The sequence below is a fragment of the Mauremys reevesii genome, linkage group 7, assembly GCF_016161935.1.
Source record: "Mauremys reevesii isolate NIE-2019 linkage group 7, ASM1616193v1, whole genome shotgun sequence".
Classification (NCBI taxonomy): domain Eukaryota; kingdom Metazoa; phylum Chordata; order Testudines; family Geoemydidae; genus Mauremys; species Mauremys reevesii.
Window position 1 is genome coordinate 45549532 of NC_052629.1, and position 22764 is coordinate 45572295.

Sequence of the window (22764 nt, forward strand, 5' to 3'; positions counted from 1 at the left end):
GGCAGTAGTGTTACCCATGGAGCAATCACATTCCAGGCTGTCAACATTATGTTAGGAGCCTGTTCAACCCACAGAGCAACCCAAGATCAGGAGGCTACACAAATAGCTTGAAGTCACCATGGCCCTCTGTCCATGGTGTGAGGCAAACCTCTACAGCCAAACTAGAGCTGTTAGCTCAGGTGCCCCTTCAACAGAACTGCAGGGAGTCATCACTCAGTCACGCTGCCACAACTCAACTGCTCTGACTTGTCCTCCAAACAGAGCCTGCAGTGACTCTGCCCTCACGCATATGGCAGCAACTTGAGCCGAGCCTGGGTCAGATGATCCCCAGGCCCAGATATTTCCCCAACCCTACCAGAGTTGCAGATCAGTCTGTGCAACAGCACCACCCAGCCAAAAGCCCTCTCGAGACTCTCAGGCTGCTTCTGCATCCAATTCCCACTTCTGTCCCAGCCTTGCCCTCACTTTATTCTGACACCACTCCAGTCTTGCCTCTGCTGCTTGACCCTTCTCAGACTCTGACTACCTGGCTTTGGCCTCTGGCCTGCACCTGAACTCTGGCTACAGTACTGACTTGGTTCATCCCTAGACTCTGACCACCCAGCTTCAACCCCTGGTTTGCACCGGGACTCCAGCTGTGGCTTGTCTGCAGACTCCAATCTCAGTTCTGACCCCAGATCTAAATTTCAGTGCCCACCTTGGCCTAGTACCGACCCTACACTTGATGTAAATCTCCATTCCAACCAGGAGGCAGCGCCTGATACCTGGGACCTGAGTTCTGTATTGCATCTCATACAGGCACAGCACAAAATCTCAATATTAAAACAGTCTGGCTGCAAGCTGTCCTCTTTAGCTACATACCACAAAGATATCAGCCTGATTTTCCTCTCAGACCAGTGAAAATTGGGAACAAACCCCAGTGACATCAGTGAAATTACACTGATGTAAAACTGTGAGAAGAATTGAACTCAATATAGATCCTGTGGAAGAATTGACTCACTGCTGGTGCACCCCCTCGTGGCTGGGTGTGGCATAGCAGGCTCTCACAGAAGTGAGTCAATCTAGCATCCTTTGTAAATATTGCTCCAGACCCGACATGGTCTCCTTGCAACTCAACCCTCTGGCTAGGTCAGGTTTTGCTTCCATTCATTCTTGGGTAACAAAATCCAGTGTCCTTACATCAGGTTTTCAGCCCCTAATTCCTCATACTCTTCTCTTAGTGGTCAGTCTTTATTATCCCCTTCTTTCAAGGGGGTGGGGATGGTCTTACCACCTTCCTCTGTGGCTGGTGCAAAAACCCAGGCCTTCCCTGTCCTCTGACTTCCAGCCCAGGGACACTACAATTAGCAGGCAAGATCTGTCTACAGTAAGATTGATGTTCTGCTGCCTCACTAGCCTTCTTCCTACCTCAGCCTGTTAATATGCCTTTCCCATAGCCTCTTCTTGAGACCACTATGTACCTGTGTTTCTCTCAGGCGCTCCGAGATTTCAAATTTCACCTCTCCTTCATAGCTGTGACTCACAGGATTCTTCCCGGGAGTTCTCCAACAAATCACCAAACCAAACAACACATTTAAATCATTTCAGCCCTTTCCCAGCTTGAACTTCAGCCCTTCCCTGGTCATTCCTGATATTCTGCTCCTTCCTTCTCAGAACACAGGAACTCCCAGCCTCCTTTCCTCTGGTCTTCCTCCAATTTAGCTCTCTCAGTTTCTTAAGGAAACCTGACTCCTTTCCACAAGGGCCAGCTAAATGACCTACTTAACACTCCACCACCACATGCCAAAAGGTAGGTTGATTGAGTTGGAAGCTCCCATTAACCCTCTCAGTACCAGCGTGAAGTACACACCCCATCATAGATCCTCAGGGAAGGCACTGTCTCGACAGTGCCTAGCCATGGTCTTTGATCGAAGTTTCCTAGTACTGTCACAGTACAAATAATAATAAAGGACCAAACTTCCTGTCCAATGGGGAAACCTGCAGGATGGGTACAAAGTAGATAAAATAACCTCCACACAGACCACCTCCTGGAGTTCTCAGGGAATTGTCACCTCAGCTTGGAGCAGTTCTTAGGTATATAGAACAGGGCAAGTGACAGTGCTCCCAACTCTTCCAGTCCATGAAGACAATAAATATGAACATCATGAGTACAGCGGGTATGCTCTTAAGCTGGACAGAATGACTTGATCTGTTGAACAGCTGGCTCTGGGTAACCAACCCTGGAAGTTTTACATTGTGGAGATAGTGTGTCACTAAACTGGTGCAGTGAACACAATAAAGATGGAATTGCTTTACCAGGGGAGGTTTCCAAATGTTGTGCAATGGAGATTTAAAGGAAAAAAAAAACAAAACACATGCCTCTGACAGCTCTGAGGCGCTATACAGGATGGAGCCAACAAATCATGTTTAAAAGGGAGTTTCAGAAAAACACTTTGGGGAATGAGTGAAAAAACAAGTTTCTTAAATAATTTTAAATTTAAAGGGAGGATAAAAAAAAGCAAGGACTGGAAAGATGGTGTTTTGAGAAAAGGTAAGCATAATCCTTTACTAGGATTCTGAGGATTTTTAAGGGTGTGGAGAATGCGATTTTATTCAACTGTTGAGCATAGAGGAAAAGTTGTAATGGAATGAGATGCAAAGTGTTTTTGTATGGGGGAAACACAGAACTGGAACTATAAAGACAGAAGGAAATTTGTTTAAACTATAAATAGGGGCAACGTGGGAGGAATAAGTAGTTTTAAAAGGCAAAGATGAATAAGTTCACTGAATTAAAAACAAAAGTGGAAGAAAAGATTGAGCTTCATGGAAAATATTATGGCAATTCGAACTGGATTTCCTTTTTCCATACACTATTCAAAGTAATCCTGTGACTATGGCTACTGGGATTGGATCTGGAAATCTGAGGATCACTGGCGGCCTAACAGTTTAAATTTTACTATTCCAGAGCTAAAAGCACTCATGACATTCTGCCAATTGTAAATAAAGGTCCAATTAAAATTTGCAAAGGTATTGATCTTGTCTTTGTTCTAGTGAACCCTCTTATGCTTCTATCTCAAACAAGATGAAAGAGAACTACGGATTTTTGTATGATACATCTTAAGAATTGGCTTTCTTAGCATCTTAAAACTGAATTAAATATTCTTAGGCAAATATATTTAATGTGGCAACTTTCGGCAATACATGAGTATAGTAGTACAAGTAATACAATTATTATTAGCAATAGATGCAGGGCTATTATCTGCACTCAACAGACTTTTGGTAATTTCTCTCTCTGGTCTTACGCATATGTTCAGAATGTCAGATTGCCATGGTTTGCATTTTTAACCCACTCTCAAAGTAACAGAACAATACTCAGACTGCATAAGTAAACACTGAGTAGTAAATATAATTAATTACAGTGTACATTAAGGCCAATATCTTCAAAACTAGCCACGGATTTGGGATACCTCAATTTTTGAGTGCACCAATAAGGTAAAAAGTTGGGCACACAAACAATGGAGAAACCAAAATCAGAGGTAATTTTGAAAAAAATATTGGCTGTTATTTATTTGCAATCTGATTACATAACCACTTGTACATATGCATTATTTTACATACAAGAGTTTCTAGGATAAGACGTCTGTGATAAACTTAGTTTATATTACACATCTTCCCTCAGACTAAATTTTAAGGTGCTAGATGATATTAGGAATCTTAGCTACAAAAAGAGAGTCTTCTTTCAATTTAGTAAAAATAATTATGTCTGTCTTACTGGAAATGTAACTGATACCCCATTTCCAGGAATGAAAAGTTGGAAAACACTTATTTGAAGAATCCTTTTATCTACAAATTGCTTTGTCCTTGTTTAAAAAAACAACAAAAAACAAAGAACCCCAAAAAGTAAGTAGTAAAACTTTCTATCGGAATCATTTTGTGGTGATTATTCCTTATTTAACAAGAGACACTTTTAAAGGATTTTTTTTAAGGAGTGCACGATTGTAAGTAATATCTTTTAAAATCCTATTTGTTTATATTGAACTGAGAAGGACTGTCTCGACTCCCTTTTCCTACCCTTATTATAATATATTGTTTAATATTTACAATTATTTTAATCTAAATTTTGTGTAACTGTGAGCAAGTGGAGAGAGAGAACACAATCATGATTCTTAGTCTATGTTACATTAGCACCCATAGTGGCCTCCATAGTGATTAACCAGCACAGTTAGCTGGTACAGTACATGCTACAGCAGAGTGATACACCAGATGTGCTCCCTGAACTCTGGGAGGCACTGCTTCATGTACACTGGGACTGATCCTCCACTGCCTGAAATCTTCTGTTTTCATTTATACCTGTGCAGAGCATAAAATACTACCGTATAAAAATGGTAGCTGTTCACTATACCCGGCAGAGCTGTACATTACACAGTGTGTGATACAGTGGAGAATCAGACCAAATTAGCCCCAGGTAAGGCAGTTCGCCTCCACCAATATATTCACTGAAGAGCTGTGACATTAAGGCATCGTAGAGACCTAGATGCGATACATCACTGCAGTTATATGAAATGTTTTCACACAGGAAAAAAAAACCCTGGGGCTTTGACAATTCTGTGAAAATATTTTTATTTTAATTTTTACCATAAACTTTTTCACCAGTGAAACTGCTTTGTATTTAGCAAAAGTGCAAGTGTGTGTCACAATGGAGGGGGTAAGCTAAAGGTCAGAAGCTAAATCATAGCTATTGCTCAATTTTAGCAGGCTCAGTCTAACCCAGAGAAGTCTCAGAAGTGAGAGGGAGAATTCAAGCATCTTGGGCATCACCTTCTAGCTCTGTGATGTCATTGTGGATGCAAGTATATCATCTGTCATAAGTACAACAACCTGGGTAAATATCCACAGGATCTTGGGATATATATTAGTTGGTGCAAATGGTCATAACTCCAATGAAGACAATGGAATCAGCTTACACCAGCAGATGATCTGCCCTCTATTGTTTCTGTGTGTACTAACAAGCAGTAGGGGAAGATGATATTGGGAACAGGAGCTAGGGGAACGTAGATCTGAAAATCTAGGGTTATAACATCACCTTTGGGAGGTGTGGGCATTGGGACTCTATAAAGTTTGTCATAGAGATGTGACAACCAAATACCACAAAATTCATCCAGTTCAGATTTCAGTCAGTCACATAATCAGCTTTCAAAACTTTGTATTTCCATCATTCCAGCCGCAAGCTCAACAGCCCTCAGCCCCTTCCCCTCTGTCTACAAGCCCAACGATCCCTTCTCCTTCTCCATCCACCTCTGCCACTGATTTTCACAGCTCCCAACAGTCTTTTCATATCTCATCCCTTCTCCAAAAGCACTACCTTTAAAAAAACACCCAGAAAGGATCCAGCAGGCCCTGTTACCTCCATACTAATCCTAGGCAGGTGAACCACTCATATTTAACATGATTTTTATGCTTCCCCTTCAGATTCTCCATATAAATCTTTTCCATGCAAGGAGAAAGTAAAACTGACCCAAGTGGTGCTGACTTATACCTCACGGAACCTTGCTGGTTCCAGGGATGGTCAGTATGAGTTCACAAGGCATAACTCAGCATGCATCAGACCACAACTGGTTAACTGAATTAAGGTGATTTGTAACCAGGAGGGAGGTTGCACATGACTCCCACAGTGACAATAGTACTAAGCTTCCTAATTGTATGAAAACAGCATTTATGTTTCTCTTCTGAGCCAAGTAGTACACCAGCCAGAAGAATGGTGTGCATTCAAATGACTTAGGTGAAATTTGGGATGTGCAAAGGGAAGCAACAGGACAACTGGGGAGTTGTGGAATATCAGCCTAGCAGGCACAAAGCACCACTTTTCTGCCTGATTAACATTTTTAAAATGTTCCTTTTAAAAAAATCCTGTTCTCTATCAACCACAGCTTTTTCACAGCTAAACCTTTAAATATCAGAGGGGTAGCCGTGTTAGTCTGGTTTCTGTAAAAGCAGCAAAGAGTCCTGTGGCACCTTATAGACTAACAGACATTTTGGAGCATGAGCTTTTGTGGGTGAATACCCACTTCGTCATGCATCCAACAAAGTGGGTATTCACCCACAAAAGCTCATGCCCCAAAATGTCTGTTAGTATATAAGGTGCCACAGGATTCTTTGCTGCTTTTACAAACCTTTAAATGTTTCCCCTGTTAATCTGACTTCCACCATAGTAAATTTGATATGAAAGCACCCATTTTTTTCATATCTTGTGAACCCCAGAATAGCTGATTTTTCAGCCCCTTTGCCAGTAGTGTGAATTTCTTTGCACAGGTCAATGTTCTGAAAGTTCTATCAGCCTCCAGTACTCCTGTCCCAGAAAAGGTTTTCTGGGGACAACTTCATATATATTTTTTTCTAATACTGCATCATTAGTAGCTGATGGCAAAGGAAATTCAATTTGCATTACACTATTCCATCCTTTGAAGATCACCATATGGAAGGTGATTTCATGAGACTCCATAAAATCAATTGGGGATTATCAACCTAAAAAACAGAAAAGTACTTCAGGGCAGCAATATTCTACTCCTGCAGACTCCAGGACTCCCACAGGAGGCATGGGTTTTTTTGTTTTGTTTTCTTAATGCTGGGATCAATCTCTAAAAATCCTATATGGTTGTGGCTTGAGTAGTTTTTTCCACTAATTAATTCTTTTCTGTGAAAATGCTTTGTTCCTTAAAAAACACATTGGTTTGCTCTGTATTTTGTTTTTGCAAAATACCACACATTATCATATTAATTCTTAGCTGTAAGAGAACCCAAACTTTGCTGGGTTTGCTTTGGTTGTGTATGTGTGTGTGTGAGGGGAGAGGTTGTTTTAGTTTTTGTAGATAGTAGATTGGTTTGGTTTGGGTTGGGTTGGGTTTTTTTATGGCTCTACTGCTCAACAACTTTGATTGTGACCTAATAACTCATTTTCTCTCTCATGCTTTTTCTTTTGGATACTTTTAATTTTTCTTAAATCTCTAGAAAAGAAATAGGAATAATTTTGTCATGGTCTTGCTGTGATTCATGGAAAATCTTTGGTGATAAAGACTCTTAATTCAGACAACACTGAAACAACACAATCAATCAGTAAATAGGCTCAGAATTGCCAAAATGATTTTACTTGGGTTTTGTGTTACAAATAGGAATAGGATAACCATAGGATAATCTAAAAAAGGACTTTGTCCTAAGTGTTTTAGTAACTGTTACCTCTCTGGGGAATGTATAATAGACACAAATGAAAGCAGACAAAAGACTTATCTTAAGTAGTGTCGCTTTATGTAATTTGTGTTGTAGTAATATGGTTAACAGATGTATATTTATTCTCTGATAAATCCAAACATGTTAAGGCACACAAATGCATAGTTAAAGCACCCAAACAGCCTTAACTTTGCCCTGTAATGAGAGTACAATAATTATGCGTTAATATCATATGTTGTCCCGGATTATATTAAACTGATTTTTAAATACACTTTTTTTGTTCAATTTTTTTCCTCTCATGGTGTCAGTACAGGGCAGAGCTAAGGTAGTTTAGGTGCGCTAAGTGTGCATTTGCATATGTTACGCTTGTCATAACATATGCAAATGCATATGTCTAGGTTTAAGTTTAACCTTACCTGAATTTTCAGACTTTATAACGTGTGCATTTGGGGTAATTACAGCATCCTTCTGAGCTAGTGATTTAACTCCTTCTATATGTAGCTTTTTTCTAGAATGTCCTTGCTTTCAAAAAATTATTCAGAATTTCAAACATGTAACAGTAAAGAAGAATCCAAACAGAGAATTACCATGTGATATTTTAAATGATTGGAAGATATCTAGTATAAACTTAAATCTTTTTTTTCCTTTTTGTTTAATGTTAATTTTTAAGGTCAGATACACCAGCACACTCTGACTGAAAAGGCAAATAGGATTTCCAGATGCTAAACACTAATGCAACAGCAATAAGAGATCTGGATACTTGCACCCAGGGGTTAACTATTGTTAACAAAGTTCCAATAGTGAAAAACATTAGGACTTGTGCCTCATGAGTCAGGGATCAAAGTTAACTACACCATTTTTGGATGGCTGGTCTCATTTATTGATTATAATTCCATTTAATTAAATTAAATTGGGCACTGAGAAATAGTGTGTCAGGGTTTTTTTTATTCCTAACATTTTAAAATATAATACCTTATATATGTATTGTGTTACATTTTCTGATGAGTTTTCACTGCTGTGCCATGGTTTTTCTGATACAAAAGTTCACCGTAAATAACCATAAAATATTTAGGAGATAATCTGAAAAGTTTTCCATTCTGGAACCCCTGTTCTTATTACATGACTAAAGGGTCACATCCTCCAATACAGATGATTGGATGCAGCAGATTACCATGGTGTGGGGACAGGAGGCAAAATGGAAGGGACAATGGGTAGAGGTGTGAATAATGGAGCATTCACTAGCTGAGGCAGCTGTGAAATAGGGGATGTAGCTTTGCTGCACCCCATCAATGTACCTGTCCAGATTGCAAGACATCTGATTGTAACATCACATACATTTCTGATCTAACCACAGGTTACCCTGGAAACAGGTTGAAGTAAATGTTAATAAGATGCTAATAAAAAAAAGGAAACTAAGAAAACAACCTATGAAATATTTATGGGATGTGGAAGTACAGATAAGGAAAAGGAGGTTTGGAACACCTATGCATATGCATAAGGTATTAGGCTGAGTCAGAACAACAAGATAAAAGAGGTTCCGTGGTTGGGCTAATGTGGAAAGACTGCTAGTGAGGACCTCATTGGGAAGACCCCAGCAGGAACCACCCCTCTATCGATGACCACCTGTTGAGAGATCTAGCAGACTCTAGAATATCTTTGGGTATGTGAGTATGAATATGGCATTGGCTATGACTTGGACTCTTTCAGGTTGGGTAGATTTATTTGTGAGTGTAACTTATAATATAAAAGATTTTTTTGCTTGTAACTGTGTTTGTGGTCACTGCATTCATTCTGTGTGCACTCCTAAGAGTCTCCCAATCTAAAAGCATCATAGAGGATAGCTTTCATCCTATCAATCTAAAAACTGCAGCACAACAGGAGCGGAGCTCACTGCCCAGAGACACTACAGTTTAACACAGGACTATCAATTCAATTGAAAAGAGAGGCTAAATGTATGTAAGCTGCTTATTGTTTTTAATATGCTTTCTCTGTAATACTTTTGTTCTGAAAAAAACAGTACTTTGTTTTATGAACATGTCTGGTCTCTGGTTAATCCTGTTATTGCCCCTGAGAGAACTTCAGGTGCTGAACTACAGGCAGACTTACTGAGCTTATCACAGTGAATTGCACAAGACTGTGGCGTAAGTCCACAGTGTGGAGGGAGGAGATTGTGAGCTCCCTCACCAAGAAAGATAACAACTAGAGGCTTGAAACCTGAGTTCTCCTAAGCAGGCCTGAAGGGGCAAGAGGTGCAGTTAACTCTGGAACTGAGACAGTTGCCTACGTATGTGATAAAATGACAGTCCATTCCCCCAAAGAGTTTACAGTCTAGTATATTACAAAAGACAACAGGAGGACAAAACAATTGAGGGCAGGGCAGGCAGAAACAGGGCAACCACAAAAAAAAACTAATTTTCTAAACTCTCAAAAAGTATAACTCTAGAAAATTGCATTTGATGCGGGAAAACAATAGATCTATGTAATAGCTGCTATTCAATTCTGACCATTGAGAAATACACAATAGGTATATGGACATACTGTAATTTACAGAGCATCCTTCTGGCTCTACTTTGGCCACTGGCCTATATGTTATTCAGATTGAAACTTATTTCTTGAAATTAATATCTAGACGACGTATTTGAAAAGATACTAAAATATCCAACCAGTTCCTGGCATGTACTTGGCAGATGTAGCCAACGTTCCATTTTCAGGGAGGAATATTTGTCAGGTCTAAAGTTTTTGTTGGATTTTCATATATTTTAATACCTAGGAGGATTTTAAAAACATTTGTCTTCAGGGAAAAAAACAGCAGTAGGAAGAACCAGTCCTGAGGCAGAGGAAAGCAGAAGCCCAGAAGTCTGAAGTGCAGGTAATGCGATATTTATTGGGGTTAGTTTCAAGCAAGCATATCCATAGCTCTACATGCCAGCAGAGTCTGTTTCACAGTGTTCCATTCCCAGCTCTGATGACGCAGAGCCTTTACCCATGTCCCCATTTCCTATTCCCACCTCTTTCTTCTTAACAGGCCCAAATATACCTGCAGTGCACGCCCCGGGTCCTGTCCCATACAACTTATGGTCATTTCCATTTTGGAGGGTTGTGAGTCTGGGGTCTTGGTGCTACCTCTTTTGTATTCAATGGGAGGGGTAAGGAGTGAGGATATGTTTTGGCCAAGGCCAGGCCTTTCTTTGGCATTTAGTGTTTCTTATACCCTCCTCCCCCCCGGCATCCTCTTTTGCCCCTCCTAACTGGTTGCTTGACCTTGGCTTGAGAGAGGAACCAGGCAGCCTTCCAGTGTATGCTCATATATTAAACTCCCACCATACCCTAGAACACTTCAGCTCCATCCCTTATCTCTTTTCTCATTATACTAACAAATCCATCTGGCTGGGCAGAAGCAATACACAGTGTCTTTGTTCACACATATTAGTAAGAATATAAAAGTATCAAAAGTCAAACCCAGAATTCTGTCTCAGGCTAACAAACAGGCCTATATACTAACACTAACCTATGTTGCCTTCACTGAGAACTGATCTCATGTATGTTGGCTATTCATAACCTAGAGGTCATGTAGGTGCAGTGGATTCTAGTTTGAGACTGCACAATCTATTTTTTCTGAGATACTGGGGCATCTCATCACAATGGCAGTGTTTGTGATGAAGGTTTTTCCACACTGGGGTGGTAAGTAGGCTTTGTGCAATCTTATCTTTACTAATAGAGCCTGCTGTGTCCATACAGTTTGTGTCACATCAGTTGTATGAAGCTTAAAATACTGATGCATCCTACTGATTGTTTTTTCAACTAACAATCGTGCAGTGGTACACTTCCAAAACTTTCTGTGAAGCATCAAACACTAACTGTGCCTTGGTCCCCTGTATTAGCTTCTGGCTAGCTCATCCTCTTAGGGAGTTTCTTGTAAGTATAGTACCATCAGTATGTTACCTGAGCTTCAGATGCCTTTTTCCCTGGCACAGTTCTTACCAATAGCCACAAGAACTGAAGTATGGATTGTTTAAAGCCCAAAGTAAAAGGCTTATGCAGTAAGCCCAGTAAACATTCTGTCTTTAATGTTCTATTAAGGTAGTATTTCAAGATTTGATTGGCTGAGTTTGAGAGGCCATAGACTCAACTCGATGACATTTCTCGGTCTGTCTGTAAGACTTTTTAACTCTGCATCCAACCAATTCCAAATTTCACAGAATGTCCTACACATCAATGGCCAGAGCACTACTGATTGAATGGAAAATCCAGAAAAAAACAAAAGGGGGGAAATGAGGGACAGGAGCCCCTGCCACCTGTTTAGTACTGTCACAGCTTCAAGCACCTCTGCAATTGTCTATAGATCACATTAGCTGATAGCAGCCATTAACACCTTCCAACACAACAATAACTATCTCATCTAGGGTTCTCCTCCCAGCAGAGTTGACTCCCTGAATGACTTTTCTCTCAGACAAATAATGGTGTGGAGGAAGGGGAATGGGGAACTTGAAGAGGGTGGGAGGAATGAGGGGGCCTGCTATGGGGAAAGGGGGAATAGGGAGGCATATAGAATACTGGTGCGTGGGAGTTGAGGGACCACAGAATGTCAGGACAGGAGTACTCAGAGACCCTGGCATGGCAGGACGGGGGGAGGAGGGAGAAGGAGTAATAAGGAACCCTGGTACAGAGGGAGGGAGTAATGGGTGTGCACACAGAGCCCCAATATAAGGGGAAGGAGGACCCTGGTATGGGGGAAACAGAGGACTAGGTGTGCAAACAGAGCCCCTGCCATGAGGGGAGAATGGGGGTTCCTTGAATGGGGTAGGGGAGAGTGGGGAGCACACAATCCCTGGTGGGGTATCTGGGGAGCTGTGGTGGGAGGGGTGATTCAGAGCCAATAGCATGGGAAGGAAGAAGGGAATGGAGGTGGTCATGTACCCACGGGCATGGGGTGGAAATAAGGAACTCTGGTAGGAGAGAAGCGGGGAAGAGGGGATACGTAGAACCCCTGGCAGGGAGGGGAGACTGGGGGGAGTTGCAAGGGAGTAGGAGGGTGCCATGCAGGGAGTTTGTGGGAGTGAATAGGGGAAGGCAAGGATCCCCTGATGTGTGCACTGAGCTCAGCCTACAGAATGTACGTGTGCAACCCCGATGACTTTATGACCATCCATGCTGAAGGGGTTTACATGAGAAGTACAATACAAACAATATCTTTTATTTGGTTCAAAAAGTAAATAACCACCGGATATCACTGCAGACATAATACCCAATACATCCAGTAAAAATATAAGGATTCTTTTTAGATGCTTCCCATACAGGTGACAAAATTGCAGATTCAGTCAAGAGAGAAACAGATATAGCTCACTTCCGCTTTTAAAAATTGCAGGCTAAATCCTTAGGTGGTGTAAATTTGTATAGCACAATTGCTTTCAATGGAGCTACAACAATTTATACCAGACGAGGATTTGCTCCAGCAAATTTGCTTTCCTTATTTTTCAAATTATGTCAGATAGTATTTCTGAATTGCACTGGCACAATAGTGCCAGAAACTAAAGCTATCAGCAATGCTTAGATATTTCCAATGCTTATCCCTTATACTCCTTTAGCAAAACATCCTAACCCTAACCTACAGGCACGCTCTAAAGATAAGAGTTCAAATATGTCTCCTTGCTCATTCCAGCTATGCTGCTTGAAAAAATAGTAGGTGTTCAGTGCAACTTGCATACAAGATTTAATGCTTCACTGCATGACCTGAACTTTCTAGAAGTGAAAGACCAGTGCCACCGTCTGGTGTTTATAAATCTTGGAACTTCCTTTCCTGTCTGAAGGAATTCATAGTTTGTCTAATTCAGTAGACAAGCAAGAGAGGAAGAAAGATAAGTAGATCTGAAAATCAAGGCAGAAAGCTTAAAAAAACTTCAATACAGCAATTCTAAAGTGAACGCAATATGTAAAAACATGATAACAAAACACAAATATTGAAAGCTGAGAGGGATTAAAGGAGTAAAATTAGCAAGTGAGATCTTGTCAGAGGGAAGAAAAAATAATTCTTGCAAAAATATAGACAGTAATTCAGATACATATGTCAATGTAGTGTTCTTCGGTGATTATTCATTTTTAAAAACTAACTTTCACTATGGTACAGAGACCTTGCAAATTATCCAAACAAGTTATTTACTGTTTATGATAAGCACTGTATATAACTTTAAGGAATCACCACTAGAAATATTTTATATGTTTGTTCAGTTTTATTGCTTTAGAATAATTAAAAGTCACATCATTCAAAATTATATAGCAGAAATAGGACCTTATTTAGGAACTCCCTAAAAGCATGGTTACCGTACATCTGGGTTTTCCCGGACACAGTCTCTTTTTTTGAGCTTCCTTTCTCTGTCTGGGCAGATTTTTCAAATATTAGGAAATATCCAGGGTTTTTGCAGAGCAGACAATTTGCAGTTCAAAGAGAGTCCTGATTGGTCCCTCCCCTGCATCCACAGCTGATTGGTCCAGTCCCTTGCAAGCCACAGCTGCCAGATCCCACCCACCCAGGCCCTGGCTCCCAGCCTTGGGCAGGGGGTCCCACAGGGAGATGCTGACTGACAGCTGTCACTGTGTCCTGAGCTTGTGCCAGCCACCCTGTCACCATGACAGGGAGCAACTCTCCCCCACCTCCAGTGAGTACCCTCACCACAGGTACCCCCTCCATCATCCCCCAACTATACCCCCCTTTGCTCCCCCTTTCTCCACTCTCTCCCCCAGTGTCCACTTTTTGGGAAGCTGAAATATGGTAAGCCTACCTAAAATCCAAATTAGTTTCTTGATTTATAGATGGATGATGTTTGTCTATGCATTTTATAATTTTATTTAGGAATGGACATTTGGGGAAAACAATAGCTATATCACTGTTATCAGGCATGTGGAAGATGCTGGCAATGTAAATTGATGCCATGATTCCCACAATGGGTTCTTGACTTTGGAACAACATCATAATTGTGTTTTTATTGGTGATCATTATATTATTATTTATTGGTATTACCAAATACAAATAAACAATAAGAGCCCTAATCATGGGCCAAGATCACACCGTGTTAAGCACATGGCATAGAGGAGGGATTTGAAGGAAGATAATAAGGCAGTTTTACAGAGGCTTATGGGGAGGTCTTCCCAAATGTCTGTGCTAACAAGAACATATGAAGGTACTTGGTTGAAAAAGTAACGAATGGGCAATGGAGGCTGGCATCATGGGCCAGTCAGAAGCAAAAGCTGAGTGTGGATAGGCCACGAAGGGTCTTGAAAGTAAAGACAAACAATGTTATGCTTTATGCCATAGAGAAGGGGGAACCAGTGGTGGGATACAAAGAAAGGGATCCAGGGTCAGAGTGACAGCTATAAAAATGATCTTTGCAGCAAGATTCTGAATGGGTCTGAGTGGGGGCAAGACAGCATTCGTCAAGGCCAGAGAAAAGGATGTTGCAGTATGATGAATGAGATGTTGAAGTAAGCGAGATGCAAGATGATGAGTTTTAGCTTCATGGCTGGATAGGAAAGGCCAGACCTTAGAGATGTTATGCAGAGAGAATCTTGAAGATTTAGATGTAGCCTGGATGTGATGACCTAGAGAGAAGTCAGAGTTGAAGATAACACCCAGGTTATGAGCCTGAGGAACAAGCAGGATGGTGATGTTGTCCACAGAGATTGAGAGCTTGTGGAGAAAGATAAAGAGTTATTTCAGCCATGAGATGTCAGAGAAACAGGACAAGATTTTAATTTGGACAGAAAGAGACAGGTCTGGAGTAGAGAGGTAGAACTGTGCTAATGAAACACAGAGATAGTAGTTGAATTTGTTTTTGCAGGTGAGATTACCCCAGAGATGAGGGTGTAGAAAGAGAAGAGAAAGGACCATGGACAGACCAGTAGGGAACCCAAAGAAAGTTGTAGGGGGGATGAGAAGAATCCTCTGAAGGACATATTGAAGGAGAGGCCATTTACCGAATAAATAGGTGTCTGGACTATGGAGATGTATTCTCTAGGGACTCCTAGATTTTTGGCCTTTTACTTGCACATGTATTTATAAGTCTGTCTCTCAAGGAGCCAGAGTTACACTAACACGGCTACCCCTCTGATACAGATCATCTGTTATACACAAAGAGCGAGAATGAGACTTATAAGCACTCAACAGAGGGTGATATACAGCTGTATCGCCCTAAACACAGCAGTGGATCATGCCTGAGATAGGCACAATCTCTGATTGGGACACTCCTTGCTCTCCCAATGCACTGGTCCTGCTCTTCAGGCTAATGCAGGAAGATGGGACAGGGCCATGATCCCGCCTTCTTTCCCACCCATTTCTTGACATCCTGCCCCACACTGGCAGTAGATATAAACTAACTAAATTACATGATAAAGAATTATATTTTCATAGCACACTGATGTAACAATATGCCAGCATTAACTGAGGCAATATAAACTAGGTTAAACAGTAATAGAAACCTATATCAAAAATCTCAGACGTGTTTTTGAAATTATGCAGAGAAGGTACCCTTGCTCCTCATTAGACAGCTCCCCCATTTCTACTCTTTCTTGCATGTCCATTCCATCCCATCTTTGGTGGCGTCGATCAGCTTTTTACTATTGAGGACGAAGGTCACCGAACAGCTCTAAGACATAAAGTAACCAGTTTTCTTCATTAACATAAGTACTGTAATGCATCCTAATTCTTAAAAAGTGGTAAAATGGAAATTATGAGAGTGTGTATTACGCAATGTTATTGTAGTATGTTGGGCAGCCAGGTCTGCAAAGAATCCCATTTGTAATCAAACAACATGTAAAATAGATTTAAATCCAACTTTAGGCACTTTAAAATTCAAAGCACTGATTCATTCACTTTTCCATCTCCCCTTGGTCAGATAAACAATCACTCAGACTGCAGCCTTCAGCATGACATACGGCTATTCCTGTATACAAATGCCTCTAGCCTTAACAGATACACCCACTATCAGATTACTAACTATTGGTTTATAATGTTATTAATCCACAGAACCTCCTTGGAGTTAGATGTTGTCATAAACAGTTAGTTAAAGGGTTAAGGGTTTTTTCTACCTGTAAAGGGTTAACAAGCAGTACCTGTGGACACCTGACCAGAGGACCAATCAGGGACAAGATATTTTCAAATCCCTGTGGAGGGAAGTTTTTTTTTTTTCTGTTCTTTGTTTTTAGAGAGTCTCTCTTGGGAGTTAAGAGAGTCCAGACATCTTAATCAAGTCCTCCCAGGTTTCTGCAATAAATTCTTCTATCCAAGCTAGTGAGTATTAGCAAGGAACTAGTATTCTTATACTTTTATTTCTGTATTTGCAATTCTGTGTTTTGCTATAGAACTTCTTTAATTCTGTACTGTTATTGCTTTTACTGAGAAAGAAAGGAGGGGGGAATTCTCTCCAGAGATTGATAAGTTTAAACCCTGTGTATTGTTCCATCTTAGTACTACAGAGACAAGTTACTTTCTTTTTATTCTTTAATAAATCTTTTCTGTTAAGGACTTGGTTGATCTTTCCTTGGGTATTCTCAGGGAAAGGGGAGGAGGGAGGCATCCCTCTGTAGTTGGATCCCGGTATCTCTCCTAGGAAAAGGGAGGCGGGAGAGAAGAAGGGGGGAATGGTTTATTTCTCCTAGGTGTAAGAACTCCATGGATTTGGGGCTCTTGGGATCCCCATGGATTTTGGGGGAAGGACTGTGTCCCAATACACGTACATTATTGGGTGGTGGCAGCTTTTACCAGATCTAAACTAGGATTTAAGTTTAGAAGGATCCATGCAGGTCCCCATCTTGTGAACCCAACAGCTCCAAGTGGGGGTGAGACCTATGACAGATGTTTTGTAATTCAGTCTCCATTCTCCACAATCACAATTTGGGTCTGGGCTAAAAGGTTCTGATTTTGAAGCAATAAAGGTACTGTGTCTAAGTATGATTTGCCAATTTAGCCTTTCATTAATGATCTTATAATTGTGGCCAAATATTGTCCATACGTATAAATTTTGCAGGTGACTATTACATTTATATAAGTATTACCATTGGAAAATGACATTATCTGTAGCAGGATCTATGCTTGTAGCATTTTGTTCACTGGCAAAAAGTTCAGGTACCAGCCTCCAAGAGATTACACAATTAGAGAGAAAAATCAAAGCTAACGTTTAAAAATATGTAACTTAAAACCACTACAGCAAATCCACACTCTTATCACATCAGTTTGGTTGGTCATCTATCTGTCCACTCCCCGGCACATAACCCATGTAATTCAGGTGTACAGAAGGGATCAGGACTGTCCCTTAAGAAAATATCCTAGATATAAGAGACAGATAGGGTGACCAGGTGTCCCAATTTTATAGTCCCGATTTTTGGGTCTTTTTCTTATATAGTGTCCTATTATCCCCATCCCATCCTGATTTTTCATCCTTGCTGTTTGGTCACCCTAGAGACAGATGGGGCAAAGTGGGATTATTTGCCTTATGGTCTCTGAGCAGCAGCATTTTAAGTGCCAGCTATCAGTTTGTTGTTATAGTTTTATTAACCTACACATTCGTGAAAGGGGTCAAACTTTCTGGTTCTTGACTTTTATACAGTTTTTTTTTTATTTTTAGAATAAACCATCTAGGGGTCTGCATGAACATGCACTGCTTCCCATCCTCTATTAAATTCTTAATGTAACATACTTCCAAAACCTGAAAAATGAGGCCTGAGAAATGAGACAAATCTCTCAGATGGCAGGGTCCGAGGCCATTTATATAGTGCAACAAACATACTGAATTACACTTGGAAACAAACAGGCAGAGCACTGGTCCAAAGTACTCATAGCCCTTCATCACACAGAAGAGAGACAGTAGCTGAAGTTTCCTGGTGCTTTTCAATGGTAATCCCAAGCATAGTGCACTGCAGTAATCCCTCCTGGAGGTTACAAAGTCATTGTTCATTGTGGGTAATGATCTGTTGTAGTCTGCAGGTCACACTTGCTATCTGAGAATCCAAGAGTAGCCACTTAGTATGACTGCACACCATACTGGCAATGGTTGGACCATCAATGGAAGCCTTATTCCACACCTCCTTTTCTCCAGATGTTTCTCCCTACTTGTCAACTTTCCTTTTATTATGTCTGGATTGAGTCAGATTTCTCCACATCTTTCAAGCTCTGGATAAACACTGTTGCTCCTTCTTCTAACACCATTGTCTTGCCCCTGAGCTTTCATCCCCACTCCCCCCCTTCTGACGGGAGATGAGGGCCCCAGAACTTACCCACTGTTCACTGAAAATTATAGCCAGGTCCACGGTAATTAAGGTTGACATTAGCCTCTTACCTCTTACAATCTCTGCTCAAATCCTGCATTAGGTCACAATGACTAATTAAGTGCATGGACTCATCCCACATCACTGTTGCCATTTGTCCAAATCTTACTGCACTCGCTCAATCTGGAGTGACGAACACAGACTCTGTTCAAATATGGACTAATAGGATGAGTCCCTTGTCAGCTCTTTGGCTGTTCCATTGTCCAGTGGGGAAAAGCTTGTACAGTAGTGGCCTGCATTATTGCCAGCTCAGGTCAGTGCTGTTAGTTCTTTGTGTTGATAAACAGTAAGTTCACCTGCAATATTTTAAGGAACAGAAGAAATGCATCACTCTGGTAACAATTATCTCTGCCTGTCTTTACCAGGCAGAAGACATTTAGCGTTTAGGTAATTGATTGCCTTCACAACAATTTCACACCACCCGCTGCATTTTTTCAGAAAAAAGCATCAGATTGAAGCAGATGGGAGCAGATCAAAACAGATTGCACAGAACAGTCACAGTCTAATGGTGAACTGGGAATACTGAGAAAGCCCTATGTGCGTAGCTTCTGAATTGGAAATTGAGCTCTTTCACTGCAACTTTCTAAGTGCTGGAGTAACTGCTCTTACATTAGTTTGGTCAGTTAAAGGCAAAATATACACATAACAGAGCTATATAATATGTTAAGGGGTCAGTTGTGCCCAGACCTGCATGGTTGTGCAAGGCAGAAGGCACATGGAGCTGGGCCTGGAGTCATTTTGCTCACAGAGTGCAAGCATCTAAGAAGGTTTAAACCTCACTAAAGTGGAAGAAGGGGTGGGGCAATGACCCTGTTCCCCCATTACCACCATAAGAAGCCAGCAGAGCAGCCCCCAGCGCGTGCTTGGGGCAGCAAGCCACAGGGGGCCCTCTGCCAGTCGCCGCGAGCGCGGCAGGCAAGCTGCCTTCGGCGGCTTGCCTGTGGAGGGTCCGCTGGTCCTGCAGCTTCGGTGGACCTCCCGCAGGCAAGCCGCCGAAGGCAGCCTGCCTGCCTTGCTTGGGGCGGCAAAAATGCCTAGAGCCCCCATGCACAGGTGTGGTGAACACTGCCTTCTTGGAACGCTTAGCAGAAATGGTGCTCCAGGAGGCACTGTTCCCTGAATGATACCTCAGCAAATCTTTCAGCAAACTTGGATTCAGGTTCTGGTTCTAACGAAACTAGAAACCAGAAGAGACAGAAAATGTGCTGGTTTTGGTAATGAGAGAGAAATTAAACTTGTTCTGTTATGAAGTATAGCGTTTCCACATACATCAAAATATTTTCTGCAATGGTGAATTAATAAGAAAATTAAGATAAAAGGGATGAGTACCAGCTCATACATATTCCACTTGTTTCAATTCTCCCTCAGTTTTTGTTACAGACAACTCCTGCTTAGTTGTCAAATATGCCCCCCAACGTGTGCACACTGCACACACTCTTCCCCTCATGTTTCAAAGGAGTGATGAAACAATTTCAGTCCAGCTCTTCACTTTTAATTTAATCATATTGATGGAGTCTTGCAGTGAGAATAACAATGTGTATCAGTCAAATTTACCTGCACCTGCACTCTTCACAGCCTTAATTGAGGGTGTTTGGTTTTTTTTGCTCTTACAGCACTGACATTTCCTTTAATGATTAAATGCAATCAATCAATCCTTTCTTTACATGACAGTCTAAATACGCTGTTGGTAGATCTTTATTTTCTACGGCTAAGACAAATTAACGAACCTTTGCCACAAAATAGTGTTTTCTGTAGAATTTGGGCTGGCCCTTTTACAAACAAAGCATATTAATGATCTGTGATATAATTACTGGAAATAGTCACTCCTTAGCAAAGAGAACCAAAGCCCAGAGTTTCAAGAAAAAAAAAGATTGTAGGGGGTTATTGGGTGTACTAGACAGAAGTAATTGATGCACCTTCTCTAATTCTGTGTGAATAACTTTTTTAGACATGTAGTCATGAAAATTTCAAGCATAATCAGCATGCCATGTAATTATAGGGTAGATGCAGGGCGTAAGAGAGCTAAGTAAACCTCCTTTCCCCAGAAGAAGGCCGAGTTAGATTATGGTGGGGGATGCATGTGTGAACAAGAGCGGTGGATCTTTCAGGGCAGCAATTTTTGGAAGGGCTGTAAAAGGTGGGTCTTGGAATAAGAAATAGCCATTGCAGTGACCACAACCACAACAGCAACCATTCACCCCCATCTTGCTGCACAGAGATTTGTTGGGAAAGACTGCCCCATATCAATTCCCCACCCCCACTTCTAGCACAGTGCTTTGTTCTCCTTGGCTCATGACCCCTGTGGCATTCCATTAGGAAAAGGTTTCCAATCAGATGAAATCTGATGAGGCCTTTTCTACTGTTTATTTATTGGGCGTTCTTTGGTGCTCATCGCTATAATATCTCAGTGCCTGCAATAGTCTTTTGATGGAAAAGCTTGAAAGAGTTAATAAATTAAGCTCTACTCACCATTTTTCCCCTCATACTCTTTCCTTTGCTATAACTGATTTCCTTTACATGCTGTTGGTTATCATGATTACCAAGTTGGAAGTGGAAGGACTGTTAAATCTCATTGAGAATGGTGGCCCATATGGAGGACCAGATGGCAAACCTTGGTCTTCCTATGCATATCAGGGTTTATGTGAATCATTGGATATGTGTAACTCTGCAGTGCAAACAAATATGGAACATTGCTAGTGCTACGATGCTACACATTACTTTTTATAGCTAATGGTGACAGTCCATTTCCTGACCCCTTGAAACTTAGGAATGGATTATTATTATTTTTTTAATGAAACAAGTCACATTTTCATTTGTAATGTCTTAGTTTTCAGTTTTTAAAATGAATGGATTTTTATTTTATTTTAAGGAAATGGATTGGTGATAATCAGAATCTTTGTTTTACACCCATGCCACAATTAGCCTGAAGCTCAGACCCTTTTAGACTATCAAGAAAACAAAATTAAGGCCCGTTGTTTTAGAACCTCAAGTTCTGTAGCTCCAAGGTCAGTTCAGTAATATTAGTTTGGTCATCAGAACCCCTAATGCAAATTGGGACTATTCCATTAGCACTGGAATAGCTGTGCTTTCTATTCTGTAGGAAAATGATCTAGGCTTGTAAACATTGCCAGTTTGGTTTGAGTCTTCCCTGAGTAATCACTACACATGATGGATTAGACCTGGATTAGGTACCAATACTCTCCAACCTAATACCTGACACAGAGAGTTCCATCTATTAGAGGGAAAGTTAAAGTTGCAATGAGAAAGGGGGCCCTGACCTGTTTGAGGCCTCAGGGGTGCTACAATAATAAAACAGATACAATTATTAATAATAAATCCACTGATTTTTCTGAAATGAAGGGCATGGGAGTTGCCTGTAATAATTTATGACTATTATACATTCTGTTTGTCTGATTGATATTGTATTGTTTGCTATGTGATTACAAGAGGATAATTTAAGAGGAGTAACTTGCTCACACTCAGGAAAAGGGACAATAGCTTCTGAAAGCCCTACTTACCAGTATTTAAAGGACAATGCAGGTGTCATTAGCTTTTGAGGTTTTACCTCTGACCCTGGTGAGTTCTAAGGCCTGGCTTGTGAACACAGGAGGGGAAATCCCAAGTGAGAAAAACTAGAACAAAGAACTTTGGGGTTGATAAAGACAGTCCTTGAAGGACAAGCAAAGGCCAGGTAAAGCTGGAGTCAGAGCTAAGTGTCAGGAACTGAGCAGGGCTGGAGTGGACTGGGAAAGAAGCAGGACTGGGAACAAGGCAGGATCAGAGCTGGAGCAAGGCTAGGGAAGCAGGGAAAGCATAGGCGAGGTCAGAGCTGCAGGTGGCCACATGTGCATTGAGCAGCCAGAGATCAGTTGTTGCTGTTGTCCTTATGAGATGGCTTGCTGACTTCTGTAACCAGTGAAGCAGAGTAATCAATCAGGTGGCCCTGCTGTGGCTCAACAATGCTCACAAGCTGTTCAGAAACTGGGAAGGCACAGCTGCAAGTCCTCATGCCTGACAGGAAGATCTGAAGGCAGCCAAATCCAGCCAGATTTGTTCAGCAATCAAGTTGATACAGAGGATGCTGTAGCTCAAGGAGCTGGTCTAAGAGAGAGAGAGAGAATCATGGGATTCCACCCTGAGAAAAGTGAAAGTGCAGGATCTGTTACCTGCATGGGTGGACTTGGACAGACCAGAGATGGGTCAAAAGTGCAGTCAGTCCTGAAACCATAACAGATATGTAACACAGATTTG